The sequence below is a fragment of the Somniosus microcephalus genome, chromosome 21 (assembly GCF_052327205.1).
Source record: "Somniosus microcephalus isolate GS21.2 chromosome 21, FLI_Smic_1.0, whole genome shotgun sequence".
Lineage (NCBI taxonomy): Eukaryota > Metazoa > Chordata > Chondrichthyes > Squaliformes > Somniosidae > Somniosus > Somniosus microcephalus.
This window is the reverse complement of record NC_141007.1, coordinates 61,825,238-61,840,003: the sequence shown is the minus strand read 5'-3', so window position 1 is coordinate 61,840,003 and position 14,766 is coordinate 61,825,238. Positions and strand designations below refer to the sequence as shown.

The window sequence follows — 14,766 nt, the reverse complement described above, 5'->3', positions numbered from 1 at the left end:
TAGGCATTATTGTACAGCAGGTCCAAAGAGAAGTAGAATTAGTGATATGTTCAAATGAAAACAGATTAAACTTGTACTGAAATACTATTTTGAGAGATGATCATAGCCTGTGAAAACAGAACAAAAAAATGTCTGTTAACTGACTCAGCGATACCATTTTTGCAGTGCTGTGGTTATTAGATAGCTCATTAGACTAATCCAATATAAATATTACAGGATAAATAGTGGACCAAATTACATGCTTTTGGCTGGTGGAATAAGAAGTTTCTTATTACATTGATGAATTTGCTGTGATTTCACTTGCTGAATATACACTGTTATAATACGGTGTCAGCTGTGGCTTAGTTGACAGCACACTTGCTTCTTAATCAGTCTCACTCCAGGGACTTGAGCACATAATCTAGGCTGACACTCCAGTGCAGTGCTGAGGGAGTGCCGCACTGTCGGAGGTGCCGTCTTTCGGATGAGACATTAAACCGAGGCCCTGTCTGCTCTCTCAGGTGAACGTAAAAGATCCTATGGCACTATTTCGAAGAAGAGCAGCGGAGTTATCCCCAGTGTCCGGGCCAATATTTATCCCTCAATCAGCGTCACTAAAAAAACAGATCATCTGGTCATTGCCGCTTGCTGTGCGCAAACTGGCTGCCGTGTTTCCTACATTACAATAGTGACTACACTTCAAAGGTATTTCATTGGCTGTAAAACACTTTGGAATGTTCTGAGTTCGTGAAAGGCGCTATATAAATGAAAGTCTTTCTTTTTAAATGCTAAAAACCCAATGTGCTGTGTGTGCTAGTTGTAAATGTCATACAATATTATACAGTCTACATGCACTTTCACTTAACACATTTTCAGTTGTATCTGCATTCCCTTATTATTGGTTTCAGATCATGCAGATTAGTCACACAGTAATTGGGAGATGGGAGCCTTTGTGTCAAGTGATGTAACAAAACAGAAGTTGCAAAAATTCACTCCCAGAAGATGTTGCTTCTGTTGCAGCACACAACTACACTGGCAGCTAACTCGGAGGCTTTTAGCAGAGGTTCCACAGCAGGTTGCCCGTGGCTGTCTGAGGAAGTCAGCTGATGCAATACCTATGTCATGAGACAAAGCGCCTTTTTAAAGCTATGGTGACAGCTCGACAGGACACTAAGTCAGAGAGGCACATCTTGCTGCCTATGTTTCATTTCTACTGCTTCGCAAAATTACTCCTGGTGTGAGCATGGTAAATTAAAGCAATCTCTGTGATTTATCCATGTTATACCAGACTTTCCTGCTGAAATCAAACCCTTAGCAGTATATCTTAGCACAAACTAAATTGCAATTCACTCACTCTGCCTCCAATAAGATGCACTCTGTAATAGAATAGCACTATGTAACAGAGGAACTCTTAAAACCAATAATCCATGTGTTGAAATCACACCCTGTCTACTTACCTTCATTACATTTTCCCAGGTGTCCTGATCAATATATATCCTTCGACCAACATCACTAAAACAGATTATCTGGTCATTATCACATTGTAGTTTGTGGGAGCTTGCTGTGCGCAAATTGGCTGTCGCGTTTCCTACATTACAACAGTGACTACACTTCAAAAGTACTTCATTGGCTGTAAAGCACTTTGGGACGTCTTGAGGTCGTGAAAGGCGCTATATAAATGCAGGTCTTTCTTTCTGGACACTAGTAAATAGGTTTGAAGCACGTACAGTTGTCTGAAATGCGCTGCCCATAGTTTGCCCTCTATTTTACTGGCACAGTACATATGCACCTTGCAATGTAGGGCGGCACTCCAAGTTTCAAGATAAATTGAACTCTGGCAGGTTGTACATGTCTGCAGTACGTAGGGTACAACCCACCATGGGGAGCCGGGCAGCTGTTGACTGATGCATGGCACCCATGTCAGTCCTCGAAGTCCTCAGTCTTACGCTGGCATAAAACACACACTTCGGGACATGCTGCGCTTTCTTCAACATGTTATTTCTTTCAGTGTTCAGGGAATGAATAGATTGGATGAAAATGTAAACAAGGAAGGTTATGTAGACTTGTAGCATTATATAAGTGTTCTATGTTAAATTAGCTCCAAGCAACTTGCATATTAGTTTTCCAACATCTGACTGATAATACTCACTGAAACTTTAATAAACTTGGAGTGGAAAAGCCTCTTAGAAATGAATGTGATCTGATTGTTCCTGCAATTACTGAAGGAAGTGTGACTTTAAACCTACTCAAATTGTTTTTTAACAAAAGACTTCTTGTTTACAAGGTTATTCTACTTATGAATGCTTTGGAGTGATACAGGATAGGCTATGTTATGTTGTGGGCTCAGTTGCTCTGTGAAGTATTCACTCCTTTGCACGTCAGGAGAGATCAAAGGATTCAATTGCTGTGTTCACCAACAATATTAGTAGCAAGCAGCTGCTTTATTGGGAGTCAATGTGTACATGTGGGAAAAGTGATAATGAACAGTACTGTATCTGGATTCCTGGGATTTGGGCTAAACCAACAAAACGCAATAAAATCACATCAAATACAACATTTTGAAGTCAGTGTTTAAAATGTAGACAATTATGGGAAAGAACTAATGACAAGCTAGCAAAATACTCTTGTCAGAAACATCTTCCACTTGTCCATCAGTCTCATTCACTCCCTCCACCACCGGCGCACCGTGGCTGCAGTGTGTACCATCTACAAGATGCACTGCAAAAGTTCGCCAAGGCTTTTTCGACCAGCACCTCCCAAACCCACGACCTCTACCACCTAGAAGAACAACAGCAGCAGGTGCATGGGAACACCACCACCTCCAAGTTCCCCTCCAAGTCACACACCATCCTGACTTAGAAGTATATCGCCGTTCACTCATCGTCCCAGGGTCAAAATCCTGGAACTCCCTCCCTAACAGCTCTGTGGGAGTACCTTCACCACACGGACTGCAGTGGTTTAAGAAGACGGCTCACCACCACCTTCTCAAGGGCAATTAGGAATGGGCAGTAAATGCTGGCCTTGTCAGCGATGCCCACATCCCAGGAACGAATAAAAGAAAATCCAGTCCTGCCCAAAAAACTAAGACGAGTCTGATGAAACTGCTGCAAATAATACATAGAAAAACCAGAAAGCCTAGCATGATCCAAGAACGATTATTTCAATTGTTGATACAGGCAAAGCAGATTCACGGCCTTTGACCTCTGATAGCTCTAGGGGACAGGTGCAGGCATCTTTGTTTCCCAGGCATGTTGTTTCAATTTCTGTCTGCACTCCATTTAGATAAAAGCAAGACTTTCAGTCCTGTGCCTTTAATCAGATATAAGAACCCTTTGTGTTGAGTGCAGTTTATATTTTATCATAAACAGGCTAAGTACAGCTTTCACCACCTCTTTCTTTTGCAAAAAAATCTTCCCACTATTATGAAGCAGTTATAATGGGCTCCACATTACACTCAATTGTCCCCAGTATAAACCTGTTCAGTTGATGGCATAGTTCCTGAGAATTTAAAATACATGTTATTAATAATACTGTAGATAGGATAAGAAACAACACCAGTAGGAGTATGTTTATAATACATCTCTTAGGGTTAAGATAACATTCTTAACCCCTTAAGTATCCTAACCCCTGGTGTTATTTATATTTAATATACATCTTGACACCTCAATATAGCAGTTGAAGTCTTTCAGTTATTTGCCTGAAATATGTAAACACTATCCGTAGCTTGTCACTAATGGACCATTTTCTTAATGAATTAATATTACTGCAGGAATGCACTATTAACCCTTTGAAGAGCACAAGTGCTACACCACAACACAGATGTGTGGAGTCCTATTGCTGGGCTGCGTGATCATGGTTCTTCTAAGAGGTTCCAGTAGATGGGGGCAGACCAAAAGCAGAAATGTCTTTAGGACATGTTGTTTATGTTGCACTGGGGAGGGGATATCCAGGATCTGTATTGTGCTGTATAAGCAACAAAGAAAGTACGTCAGGATGACCTTGTAAAGGCCGTTCGGGTCGTAAATAAGTGGTAATCATGCGAATTCACCGTAAGAAGAAAGAAAGGCTTGCATTTATATAGCGCCTTACACGACCACCGGACGCCCGAAAGCGCTATACAGCCAATGAAGTACTTTTTTTTTGAAGTGCAGTCGCTGTTGTAGTGTAGGAAACGCGGCAGCCAATTTGCGCACAGCAAGCTCCCATAAACAGCAATGTGATAATGACCAGATAATCTGTTTTTTTAGTGATGTTGACTGAGGGACAAAGAGGAAAACAGCTGTGCCCCAATCGTGCCAGGAGAATTGAGGCGTTGTTATGAAGTTGAGCGAATGAGACTATCATGCGCGTTAACAAACAGTGGCCTGAAATCTTCCATGCAACTTTTCAGCAGCAACAAAGCCTCGTTAGCTCATTCAATAGAAAGTGAGATGACAACATTCAAATGCAATTGCATAATAAAGGGGAATGATCTTTGTGAAGCTTCATTCACCTTGCAGCGATGTTGCTGATAACGCACCTAATCTCAATGCTAAGTCACTGGAGTGGCCCTGCTACATCCTGAGGTGCTGAGGTCCACCCAAGGCGGTGGAGCTTACAATATAAATGCTGCCGCTGGCCACAGGTGAACTTGAGTCACTGAGCGTGACAATGCAGGCCGCTCTGACCATTGCGGATCTAACGTAGGCCCAAGGGAAGCTCTGGCTGCCAGTAATTAAAGTTATGAACTACAGCTTTTAAAACAAATGGACTGCCGCAAGATTTGACGTACACAGTGGTTTATCTGTCATTCAAGTGCTGTGGAATTTTCCACGCAGTATAAAATAGGCAGATTCTACAAGTTCAGGAGCCTCCGGATATATTGCATAACCAATTCAAGAAGCAGTTCTGTCTGGTCTGTGCTGACTCAATTAATTTTAACCATCGTGGAGGTAGTGCTGTTATAATTGGCCACTGTGCCCCAGGCTAGGGGGCAGATGATTGACCAGGATTCCTGCTTCTGATTGTTAGACAATGTTTCTCACTAAAAGTGCATGTGGTTGGATACTTGAGCTCATCCAAAACACTGCTGGCTGTATCCTAACTCGCACCATGTCCCGTTCATTCATCACCTCTGTGCTCGCTGACCTCCATTGGCTCCCGGTCCAACAATGTCTCGATTTAAAAATTCTCATCCTGGTTTTCAAATCCCTCCACGGCCTCGCCGCTCCCTATCTCTGTAACGTCCTCCAGCCTTACAACCTGCTGAGATCTCCGCGCCAAAGTCCCCTTTAATATTTTTTGGGTGCACGGCCTCTTTAAGGGACTGTGGTGCCCATTCAAAATACCGCACATGCGCGGTTTTTCCTATTTAAAAGCCGGCGAGCCAGCTGTGCGGGAGCTACAGAGTGCGGCCGCACAGTTTAAAGAGAACATTGCTCTGCACTCCTCCAATTCTGGCCTCTTGTGCATCCCAATTTTCTTTGCTCCACCATTGCCGACCATTCCTTCAGCTGCCTAGGTCCTAAGCTCTGGAATTCCCTCCCTAAACCTCTCCACCTCTCTACCTTTCTCTCCTCCTTTAAGATGCTCCTTAAAACCTACCTCTTTGACCAAGCTTTTGGTCACCTGCCCTAATATCTCCTCATGTGGCTCGGTGTCATTTTGTTTGATAACGCTCCTGGGGAGCGCCTTGGGACGTTTTACATTAAAGGCGCTATATAAATACAGGTTGTTGTTTCTGTTTGATTTGGTGTGAGTACGGAATGTGGCTTGGCTGTGGTGCACTTCACAGCCAGATGGTCTACAAGTACGCGCTGTTAAGGCTTACATGTTTATGTAGTAAAAGGGTGAAAGGCAAGATAACTTCAGACCATAGCGTAATGACCTCAAGGGATGAGGTTGGTCTATAGTAAAGATGTATGAAAAAGGGCCAAAGTTCAAACTACTGACCTGAGGAGAAACGCCAGTCAACACATTGGGGTAGATTTTATAAATTTGCATTCCCAGTGTGGGGACTTTGCAGCCAGCTTTGCACATTGGGAACTTAAATGCCGGATTTTAATCGATGTAAATCTCTGCTGGGCCTATTGACCTCTGCACCCAAATTCCTGATTGGTGCTCCTGGCTCACAAACTTCCATGCTGGGAATAGAAAATTCACAGGGGGCGAATTTCTGCAGAGCTCTCCTGCTCTAAGGGTTGCCATACCCTCCAGGAGTTTCCAAGAATTAAAGATTAATCTCCCGGACGCTGCTGCAAACAAAACCCGGAAGAAAAATCATAGGGGCATTAAATAAAATTATGCTTTTTAAATTTTCTTTGAAGACTTTTGTTTATTAGTTATAAAAAATATTAGAGATGCGGGGGAGGGGTGGGGTGGCCGGGGGGAAGGCTGTTTGACCGACAGTCAAGAATCATCCACTCGGGTAACAAAGAGTCTGTTCGCCTTCCAATTGGCCTGGGCAGGCGGTACGCAGCGAGGATGGGCGTCTCGGGCAAACAATAGCTTGAGCGTGGCAGCGGGAGGCCAATGTGATGAAGCCTCCTGGAATACCTCCAACCGGAGTTGGCAACCCTACCCTGCTTGTCCCATCAGAACCGTGGTGGAAAGGCCCGCAGAATCCCCGGTTACAGCGATCAAGCGGGAGGACCTTCAGAGGAATTCACCCCCCCCTCGCAAAAATCTACCCACTTATTCTAGCTCATGAGTGACGGCAGTGCGTCAACTCTGGATTCCAGCACAGAAAGTACTACACATTACATCATACAAATTACTCTTAACATAATGTATATCAGCTGCTCGTTGTGTGGACTAATGAATGCAATAACACATAACATCCAAAACACATAGACGTTGCTCAATGTTCTCTTGTATTTGTGTCGCATACAGTTCTGTCAGTAAACATGCAGTACAATTTCTCTTGGAGCCTTCTGGAAAACCACCTTCTGGAAATCCACCCTGTTCTCCCGTGATGCAAAGTTGTCTGCTTATGAACCATACTTTTCAGCTGAGTCATACTCACCCTAGGCCGCAAGGACTGTTTGGACAAAGGCACCATCATTAAGTCAGAAAAGGAGGATTATGGCAAGGAGGAAGAAAGGGGGGTGGGGAGGGCGGGGGAAGGGGAAAGGGTAAAGACCACTGCTATCATGGAATGTCATCCGATATCTGTCGGACTAAACAGCTGAAAAGAGAGGAAGCCCGGAGCATGACCCATCACTCACAGGACTTTCCACGGGGCTACCTCACAAAAGGAAGTGGTCACGCTTTCTTGCGAATGTTAATGGACATATCAGTTTCAGTGATCATGAGCTGCTCCTCAAACCTCCTATAGCAGGAGACAGTTTCCCGAGGGTTCACTCATTGGCTGTGAGGAAGTGCAGACTGGCTGTGTGGTGACATCACTCTCCTGTGTCACAAGAATGAAGTGGCTACGGTAGAGTTAACGGAGCTCATCAATCCTCAGTCTGCTGAATGTCCTTTTTGTGTGCGTATTCATGAATTTTGGAGGCCACACAGGGGGTGCAATTGGTCTTTGGCGATAGCCCAAAGTGGGCAATGGTGAGTTGGCAGCACGTTTCACACCCAACCTGATCTTCGAAAATCTTTTAACTCCCGGGCGGGAATGCGGTTAAAACGAGAACCGTGCCTGTCCGGGAACGGCCGCAGGGCGGCGCGACAGATTTTAACGCCCGAGCCTCAATAGCATGCCGCTTGACGACTTTAAGTAGAAATCCAAAGCTCCACTTCAAGGAGCGCACCTTATGCAAGGTGCTTGCCTAATAGGCCAAGCAGGAGCTCTTGCAAGCTTCCCTTGAAGGGCTGTAGTTCTAATTTATAGGGATGCACCCACTTGAAGGTACAGTGACACATATTGGAGTGCAAATTCTACGAGGCTTTATAATAGCTTTAAATTAGATAGCCACCTTTGTACAATTCTTTATGAGGGCAAAAGAATCTGTCAAAAATAAAGTGCAGTTAAAACTAAGGTGGAACCATTAAACAGCATCTATGGGTAAGTGACGGAGAGGCGCAACACCTGACCTCTGAGAGATGGATTTTCTGCTGTGTGTGTGGGGAGGGTTATCTATTTGACATTCTAGGGCACCCTCCTCAAGGTCCACCAGCAAACCATACCTGGCACAGCATTCTACAGGACCTGGGAACATATGTGGGAGAAGACTACATACTTTAAGCACAGTATTATGGATCAAGTGGATGACCAAAGATTGCATACCACATGCCAAGCCCTTTTTAGCTCTTCCATTATATCGCATGTAGGACAAAAAGTCAAGCTACAACTTGCAATTTAATGCATTAACACACTCGTATCTTCCAGGTGCTCCATGCATGAAATTATTATAACACAAAGTAGCCTCATGACCACATTCTAATACCCAGGGTCTATCACTGTGTATGTGCGCCTTCAATTTTCAACATATCAAGAGTACTCTGCTTGGGTACATAATACAAGGGAACAGGCCCAAACTGGAAGAGGGCTCAGCAATCATATCGCCTTGATTCCACTAGAGGAGGCCACCCTGGGCATCCTGGTACATAAAAGCATGAAGAGATTAGGAACCTCACCCAGCTCAGGGCTCATGCCATCTTGCTCATATGTCTTGTTCCCATCCTATTCAATCCCACACAGGAATACACACAACTACACAAACTCCACACGCAGCATCTTGCAATGCAAGCTCAGATTAAAGAAGCCAATAACATTCTAACAGTTGCTCCCTTAGGCCTGGAACTACAGCTTTCCAACACTGCCAGTGACCCAGAACAAGAAACAACACACAGCAGCCTGCATCCCTCTCACTGAAGTTAGCAAGCACCGAATACAGTTAGCAAAGCCGCACACATCCAGGTAGATTGCAGTTATGAGCTTGAAAAGGGATCCCCAGGTCAGGCAGAGTACAGAGAGGTAAGGAGGAATAAGTTGTGGCGGTAATGGAAGTGGGGTCATATGGTGATTGGCATCCCACATGGCTGTCATCAATGGCCCTTTACTTGCTGAAATACAGCAGTGCAGTGAAATAGGGAAGCTATGTTAAGCTTCTGTTGCTTGTCAGAGGGAAAGGAGATACAAGTTCTGGCCATTTTGACCAATGCACCGGTCACCTGTTTCATCTCTGTACCCAACGCACTAGCTGAGGCAGCAAAGCAAGCCTGGAATGAGCTGAAGGCGCCAACCTTTGTGATCTTAACCGCCACTGGCAATGCTGCACCTATTTGCAGGTGTCCTTGCCACAGACAGCAAAGCTTGCAACTGGGCCCACTGCTGACCTGGAGCCTGCGGAGGCAGGTCTCTGTGGTCACTGGGAGGTTTGCCATGAACTGCAGAAATGGTTGATGACATAATGGCAGGTGCAGCCCAGGTGCCAGCTGATCTCCTTGGTATGTCTTCTTTCATCTTGTACCACTTCATCCGTGAAATACTGCACTTTGAGTGCACCCAAGTCTACCTTCATGTTTCAGATGCACATAAAAACATTCAGCTAGGTTGTTGGTTGTCTTTTTTTAGTCAGCTCTGTTCTTACTTGTTTTGATTGGGACTTACTCCTTGGGCATTAGTGTATTGTGACTATGACTAAATAATCTCACAAATGTGGGTTTGTGTTAACCATGGTAAAAGCCGGGCTAATGGCAAAGGAATGGTTCCTTTGTGAACCTATAAATATGGCAATAGCGTTACTTCAGATAGGATGATTCCGCTTTAGAAGTTTAGACAGTGAAGATACTCTGATTTTTTTCTAGTTCTGAAGCAGATTGTTAGGGATTGGGTGGAACAAAGCCAGCACATTTTCTTTTCACCTCTGGGACCTGGGTTTGAATCTCGCTCAGAGCTATGGGCTGATGGGCGGTAGAAGTGTGGAACTCTCTGCCACTAAAAGCAGTAGATACTAGCTCAATTAATCATTTTAAACCTGAGATTGCTAGCCAAGGGTTTAAAAGGATATGGAGCCAAGGCAGGTGGATGGAGTTAAGATACAGATCAGCCATGATCTCATTGAATGGCGGGACAGGCTCGAGGGGCTGAATGGCAATCTGTTACTTCCTATGTTCCCTTGAATGTCTCCTCTGACTGTTATCTGAATGTAAAATGGCTTTTGGAAGTTTCAGCTCAGTTTCTATTTGCCTACAATACAAAAAATGCGCTGAATTGGTGATCTCACTAAGAGTGAGGGCTTTAAGATGGCTGATGCAGGAAGTGGAAAATGTAACACTGGTGTGCAGGAGTTGTTTGCTGAAGTTGGGGCTGAGGCAGAGTAGAGGCAGCTCTACTATGCATCCAACTGTGCCATATCTCTCCCGGGAGTGCTTAGTGTGACACTGAGTGGTAAAATGGGAAAAAGGTTTAAAAACAAAATAAGCACATCTTCATTGGCTGTAAAGCGCTCTGGGGCGTCCTGAGGCCGTGAAAGACGCTATATAAATGCAAGTCTTGCTTTCTTCTTTTTTCTTCTTACATATGCTCTGCATATTTTTTAACTTATATATACAACCCAGTTTGCGATCTATTACTAAAACTCGGAATTATTCAGCATTTCAAAAGGGAATTCAAAAGGGAGTTTGATAAGTACCTGAAGGAAATAAAATTTGCAGGGCTACGGGGAAAGGGCGGGGGTGTGGAACTAGCTGAAGTGCTCTTGCAGAGAGCCGTCACGGGCTCGACGGGCTGAATGGCCTCCTTCTGTGCTGTAACCATTCTATGATTCGATTCTATGATTCTATGATTTCAACCATAGAATGGGTATACCAAAGATTCACTAGAATGCTACCAGGAATGAAAGGTTATAGTTCATTGGAACAGAGAAGGTTAAGGGGACATTAAATAGAGATTTTTAAGGTTAAGAAAGATTTTGAGAGGCTGAATAATTTGAATCAGTAAAAAGAGGACATCTATCACTAGAAGAACAAAGGGAGATGTTGGAAAAAAAAGTTTAATTAGAATCTGAAATGCTGTACCACAGGTGGGCATTGAGGCAGAGACTGTAATATTATTTAGCAGGTGACTAGAAGAGTATTTGAAAAGGAAGAATATAAAAGAATAGGGGGCAAGGGCCAGAAAGGGGATTAGATTAGACAACTCCACTTAAACAACTAGCTTCAGCACAGGCTCCATGTGCTGAATGCCATCCTTCTGTCCAGTAATGTCTATGATTCACATGTTCGACCAATGTACCTCTAAATCCTGCTCATCTAATTATAAAGGCCCTGAATTTGCGGTCGGAGGCATACCAGAAGAATACGCCTCCAAACCGAAAAAAATCCGAACTTACCTGGTGTTTCTCCAGAGCTTTGGACTCTTGCGGTGCTGGGCCTGCAGGCGTACGCCTGCGAAAAGGCCCACGATCCCAGGCGGTTCACAAGCGTCCCTGGGATCACGTGGGTCTGGTCAATCGAAAAGGGGGATTCCTATGAATCCATTTACATACGGAATCCCCATAAGCATATTAGAAAGCCCCAAATAAATAAGAATTCACACCACTTAAATAAAAATAAATGTTCCCATGTTCAAAATTAATTAAAAGGCCCTTTAATTGAGCATTTAAAAGAAAAATGTAATTCTTTGAAAAATAAATTTAAACATTTTAAAACCAAAATTTGCCTAAACTAATTTTAAATGTATGTGTATGTTTAAATCATTTAAAAACATTTATTTTAACCCTTATGCTGGAAAAAGAAGGACTTACGCCTGGGTTTGGTGGGCATTCAATAGCCCAACTCTGCGCCAGCGAAAGTGTTTTTGCAGCGGATGCGACGGATCTGGCCAAGCAAAACTTGACAATTGGCGCAGGCGGGAGCCCGGAACTTGCGGGGCCATTCTGAAGGCGTCCGACAGTGTGTACACTGTATGTACTCTGTGTGCACGCTGTGTGTATGCTGTGTGTATACACTGTGTGTACGCTGTGTGTACGCTGTGTGTACGCTGTGTGTACGCTGTGTGTACTCTGTGTGTACGTTATGTGTACGCTGTGTGTGCGCGCTGTGTGTACTCTGTGTGTACGCTGTGTGCGCTGTGTGTATGTTGTGTGTACGCTGTATTTACGCTGCATGCGCGCTGTGTGTACGCTGTGTGTACACTGTGTGTACACTGTGTGCGCGCTGTGTGTACGCTGTGTGTACACTGTGTGCGCGCTGTGTGTACGCTGTGTGTACACTGTGTGTACACTGTGTGTACTCTGTGTGTGCGCTGTGTGTACGCTGTGTGTACACTGTGTGCGCGCTGTGTGCACGCTGTGTGTACACTGTGTGTACACTGTGTGCGCGCTGTGTGTACGCTGTGTACTCTGTGTGTACGCTGTGTGTGCGCTGTGTGTATGCTGTGTACTCTGTGTGCGCGCTGTGTGTACGCTGTGTGTGTGCTGTGTGTGCGCTGTGTGTACGCTGTGTGTACGCTGTGTGTGCGCTGTGTGCGCGCTGTGTGTACGCTGTGTGCGCGCTGTGTGTACGCTGTGTGTGCGCTGTGTACTCTGTGTGTACTCTGTGTGTGCGCGCTGTGTGTACGCTGTGTGTGTGCTGTGTGTGTGCTGTGTGTACGCTGTGTGTACACTGTGTGTACTCTGTGTGTACGCTGTGTGTACGCTGTGTGTGTGCTGTGTGTACGCTGTGTGTACGCTGTGTGTGCGCTGTGTGTGCGCTGTGTGTACGCTGTGTGTGTGCTGTGTGCGTGCTGTGTGTGTGCGCTGTGTGTGCGCTGTGTGTATGCTGTGTGCGCTGTGTGTACGCTGTGTGTGCGCTGTGTGTACGCTGTGTGTACGCTGTGTGTACGCTGTGTGTACGCTGTGTGTGTGCTGTGTGTACGCTGTGTGTACGCTGTGTGTGCGCTGTGTGTGCGCTGTGTGTACGCTGTGTGTGTGCTGTGTGCGTGCTGTGTGTGTGCGCTGTGTGCGCGCTGTGTGTATGCTGTGTGTGCGCTGTGTGTACGCTGTGTGTACGCTGTGTGTACGCTGTGTGTTCGCTGTCGGAAGCACCGTAATTTCAGGCCCAATATTTTGTAGCCTGGCCACTGCTCGGGGGGAATTTTAACGTTTATCACAGGACGAAGAACTGGTGACAGTGAATCGACTGCCCGTTTTACATCCCCCCCGGATTTTCTTATCCATTGACTTCAAAAGATAAAATGACCACTCCAGCACCCCAACCCCCCTCCCCCCACAAAAACTTTGTGTGAGACACAAATCTGGTCATAATCCATCAGCAGGGCAATACACTAAAAAACTCTTTTTGAAATACTCATCTCCATTAACCTCAGCAGGTCAGGCAGCACCTGTGGAGAGAGAAACTAATGTTTCAGTTTGATGACCTTTCATAATTTCAAGCCCATTATTTCTGAACATTTATACATTGAGTTTATTTCAAGAGAACATTGTAATCATCTTGCGGAATTTTGTAATTTGATCCACTTCCGAGGTAGGTACTGTCTTTGCTATGGTGTAATCTTATGTCAATCACCTTAATGAGAACTAAATTTTACAAAACCACCCTGGTATGTATAAGTGAAGCAATGATGTGATTGTGATTGTGATTGGCTCATTCACATACATTGTTTTCCAATTGAAAAGCCAAATAATGGGCATTTTGGCCCAGAAATTCGAACACACAGCACCCATTTTTTGGGCTCGAAATGGGCACTGAAGGGCTTGCGGAATGTGCTTGCTCAGTCCACACCAGAAATGAATCGCACGCCACATTGGTTAGGACGTCCTGTAGTCATCCGGGGTGCCTGCCTGAAACAGCTGTTAGGCCCACTGCCTATGCAAAGTGGGGTCTTAATGATGCTACGGACTATACAGCATTTCTAGGTTCTCTTAATGGTGCTATACCAGTGTTATAGACTACGCAAGGTGACGTAAGAAAACTACTAGGCACTTGGTCTAAGCGTTAAACAAAGCTTTAATCAACTGTTTTACAACATGGAGGTCTAGTTGTGTCCTTCACTAGTTCCTGTTAAGAATGTCCTGTGCAAGCTGGGCCCGTGCCCGAGTATTTATACTCTCCCTGGACAGCGCCACCCGTAGGCCGCTCAGTATTATTTCATAAGTCTTTCTTTCATGAATGACTGATTCATGTCACAAGGTATTTTTGGGCTGTCTGAATTTCCAAATTTAAAATATCAATTGATTACTCAATCATCCTATCTGCTAGCATTTGTGCAATAGAACCCCCAGAAGAACTATCAAGGGTCTTATTTAATGCCATCTGAAGGAGGGCACCTCCAAACCACTGTTAGCATTAGATGTGAGCTGAACACCCCAGGACCCTAACCATGAGAGACGAGCACTGCCAACAGAGACAAGTGGCAAACATTTTGTACCAGCATGGTTAATTGTAGCTGAGAGGTTTCTTTAACACTATTATTCTTTTCAGAGTTAGATGCTGTCATTCACTCATAAACAGTCACCATCGTCATCGCTTCAATGCGGACTGACCTTCATCTCTGAATTCAGGTATGTCAACAACTTGACTTTTCTTTTGACAAAGTCTTTCAGCATTTAAGTAATATTAGTAATGGAATACAGCATAGAAATTCTCATGATTCCCTTATTAGCTTAAAAAAAATTCCATTTATCTGTATTTGAAATTTGTTAGATTCTAAGGCCATTTGTTCCCACCAGAGTTGTCACTGTGACAAGTACGACAGTCAAATGCACTTAAATCATTGGTGTTCAATAATGGTAACTAAAATCTCGACAGTTTGTTGCTAAAAGCAAAGCTGTTAAGCTCTCAAATTACAGTATCTCCTCCCACTCCTCTATGTCGTCGTAAGCTTGGGTATTGCAGTTATTTTGTCGAAGG

The 14,766-nt window shown here is 44.5% G+C and overlaps 1 protein-coding gene and 1 long non-coding RNA gene across 3 annotated transcripts in view; one reads left to right on the top strand and one right to left on the bottom strand.

Annotated features, from left to right (window-relative positions):
- LOC147102866 (inward rectifier potassium channel 16-like) overlaps positions 1-14,766 on the top strand; it is a 168,009-nt gene that overhangs the window by 40,454 nt on the left and 112,789 nt on the right. The window contains exon 2 of one of the 2 annotated variants that reach the window (XM_085963748.1): positions 14,338-14,417. The exons of the other annotated variant lie outside the window; for it this stretch is intronic. The gene's annotated coding sequence lies outside the window, so the exon portion shown is untranslated. The remainder of the gene's footprint in view (positions 1-14,337; positions 14,418-14,766) is intronic. 2 annotated transcript variants of the gene reach the window in all.
- The window catches only part of LOC147102867 (uncharacterized), a 110,888-nt gene that overhangs the window by 30,598 nt on the left and 65,524 nt on the right, over positions 1-14,766 (bottom strand). The window lies entirely within an intron of this gene.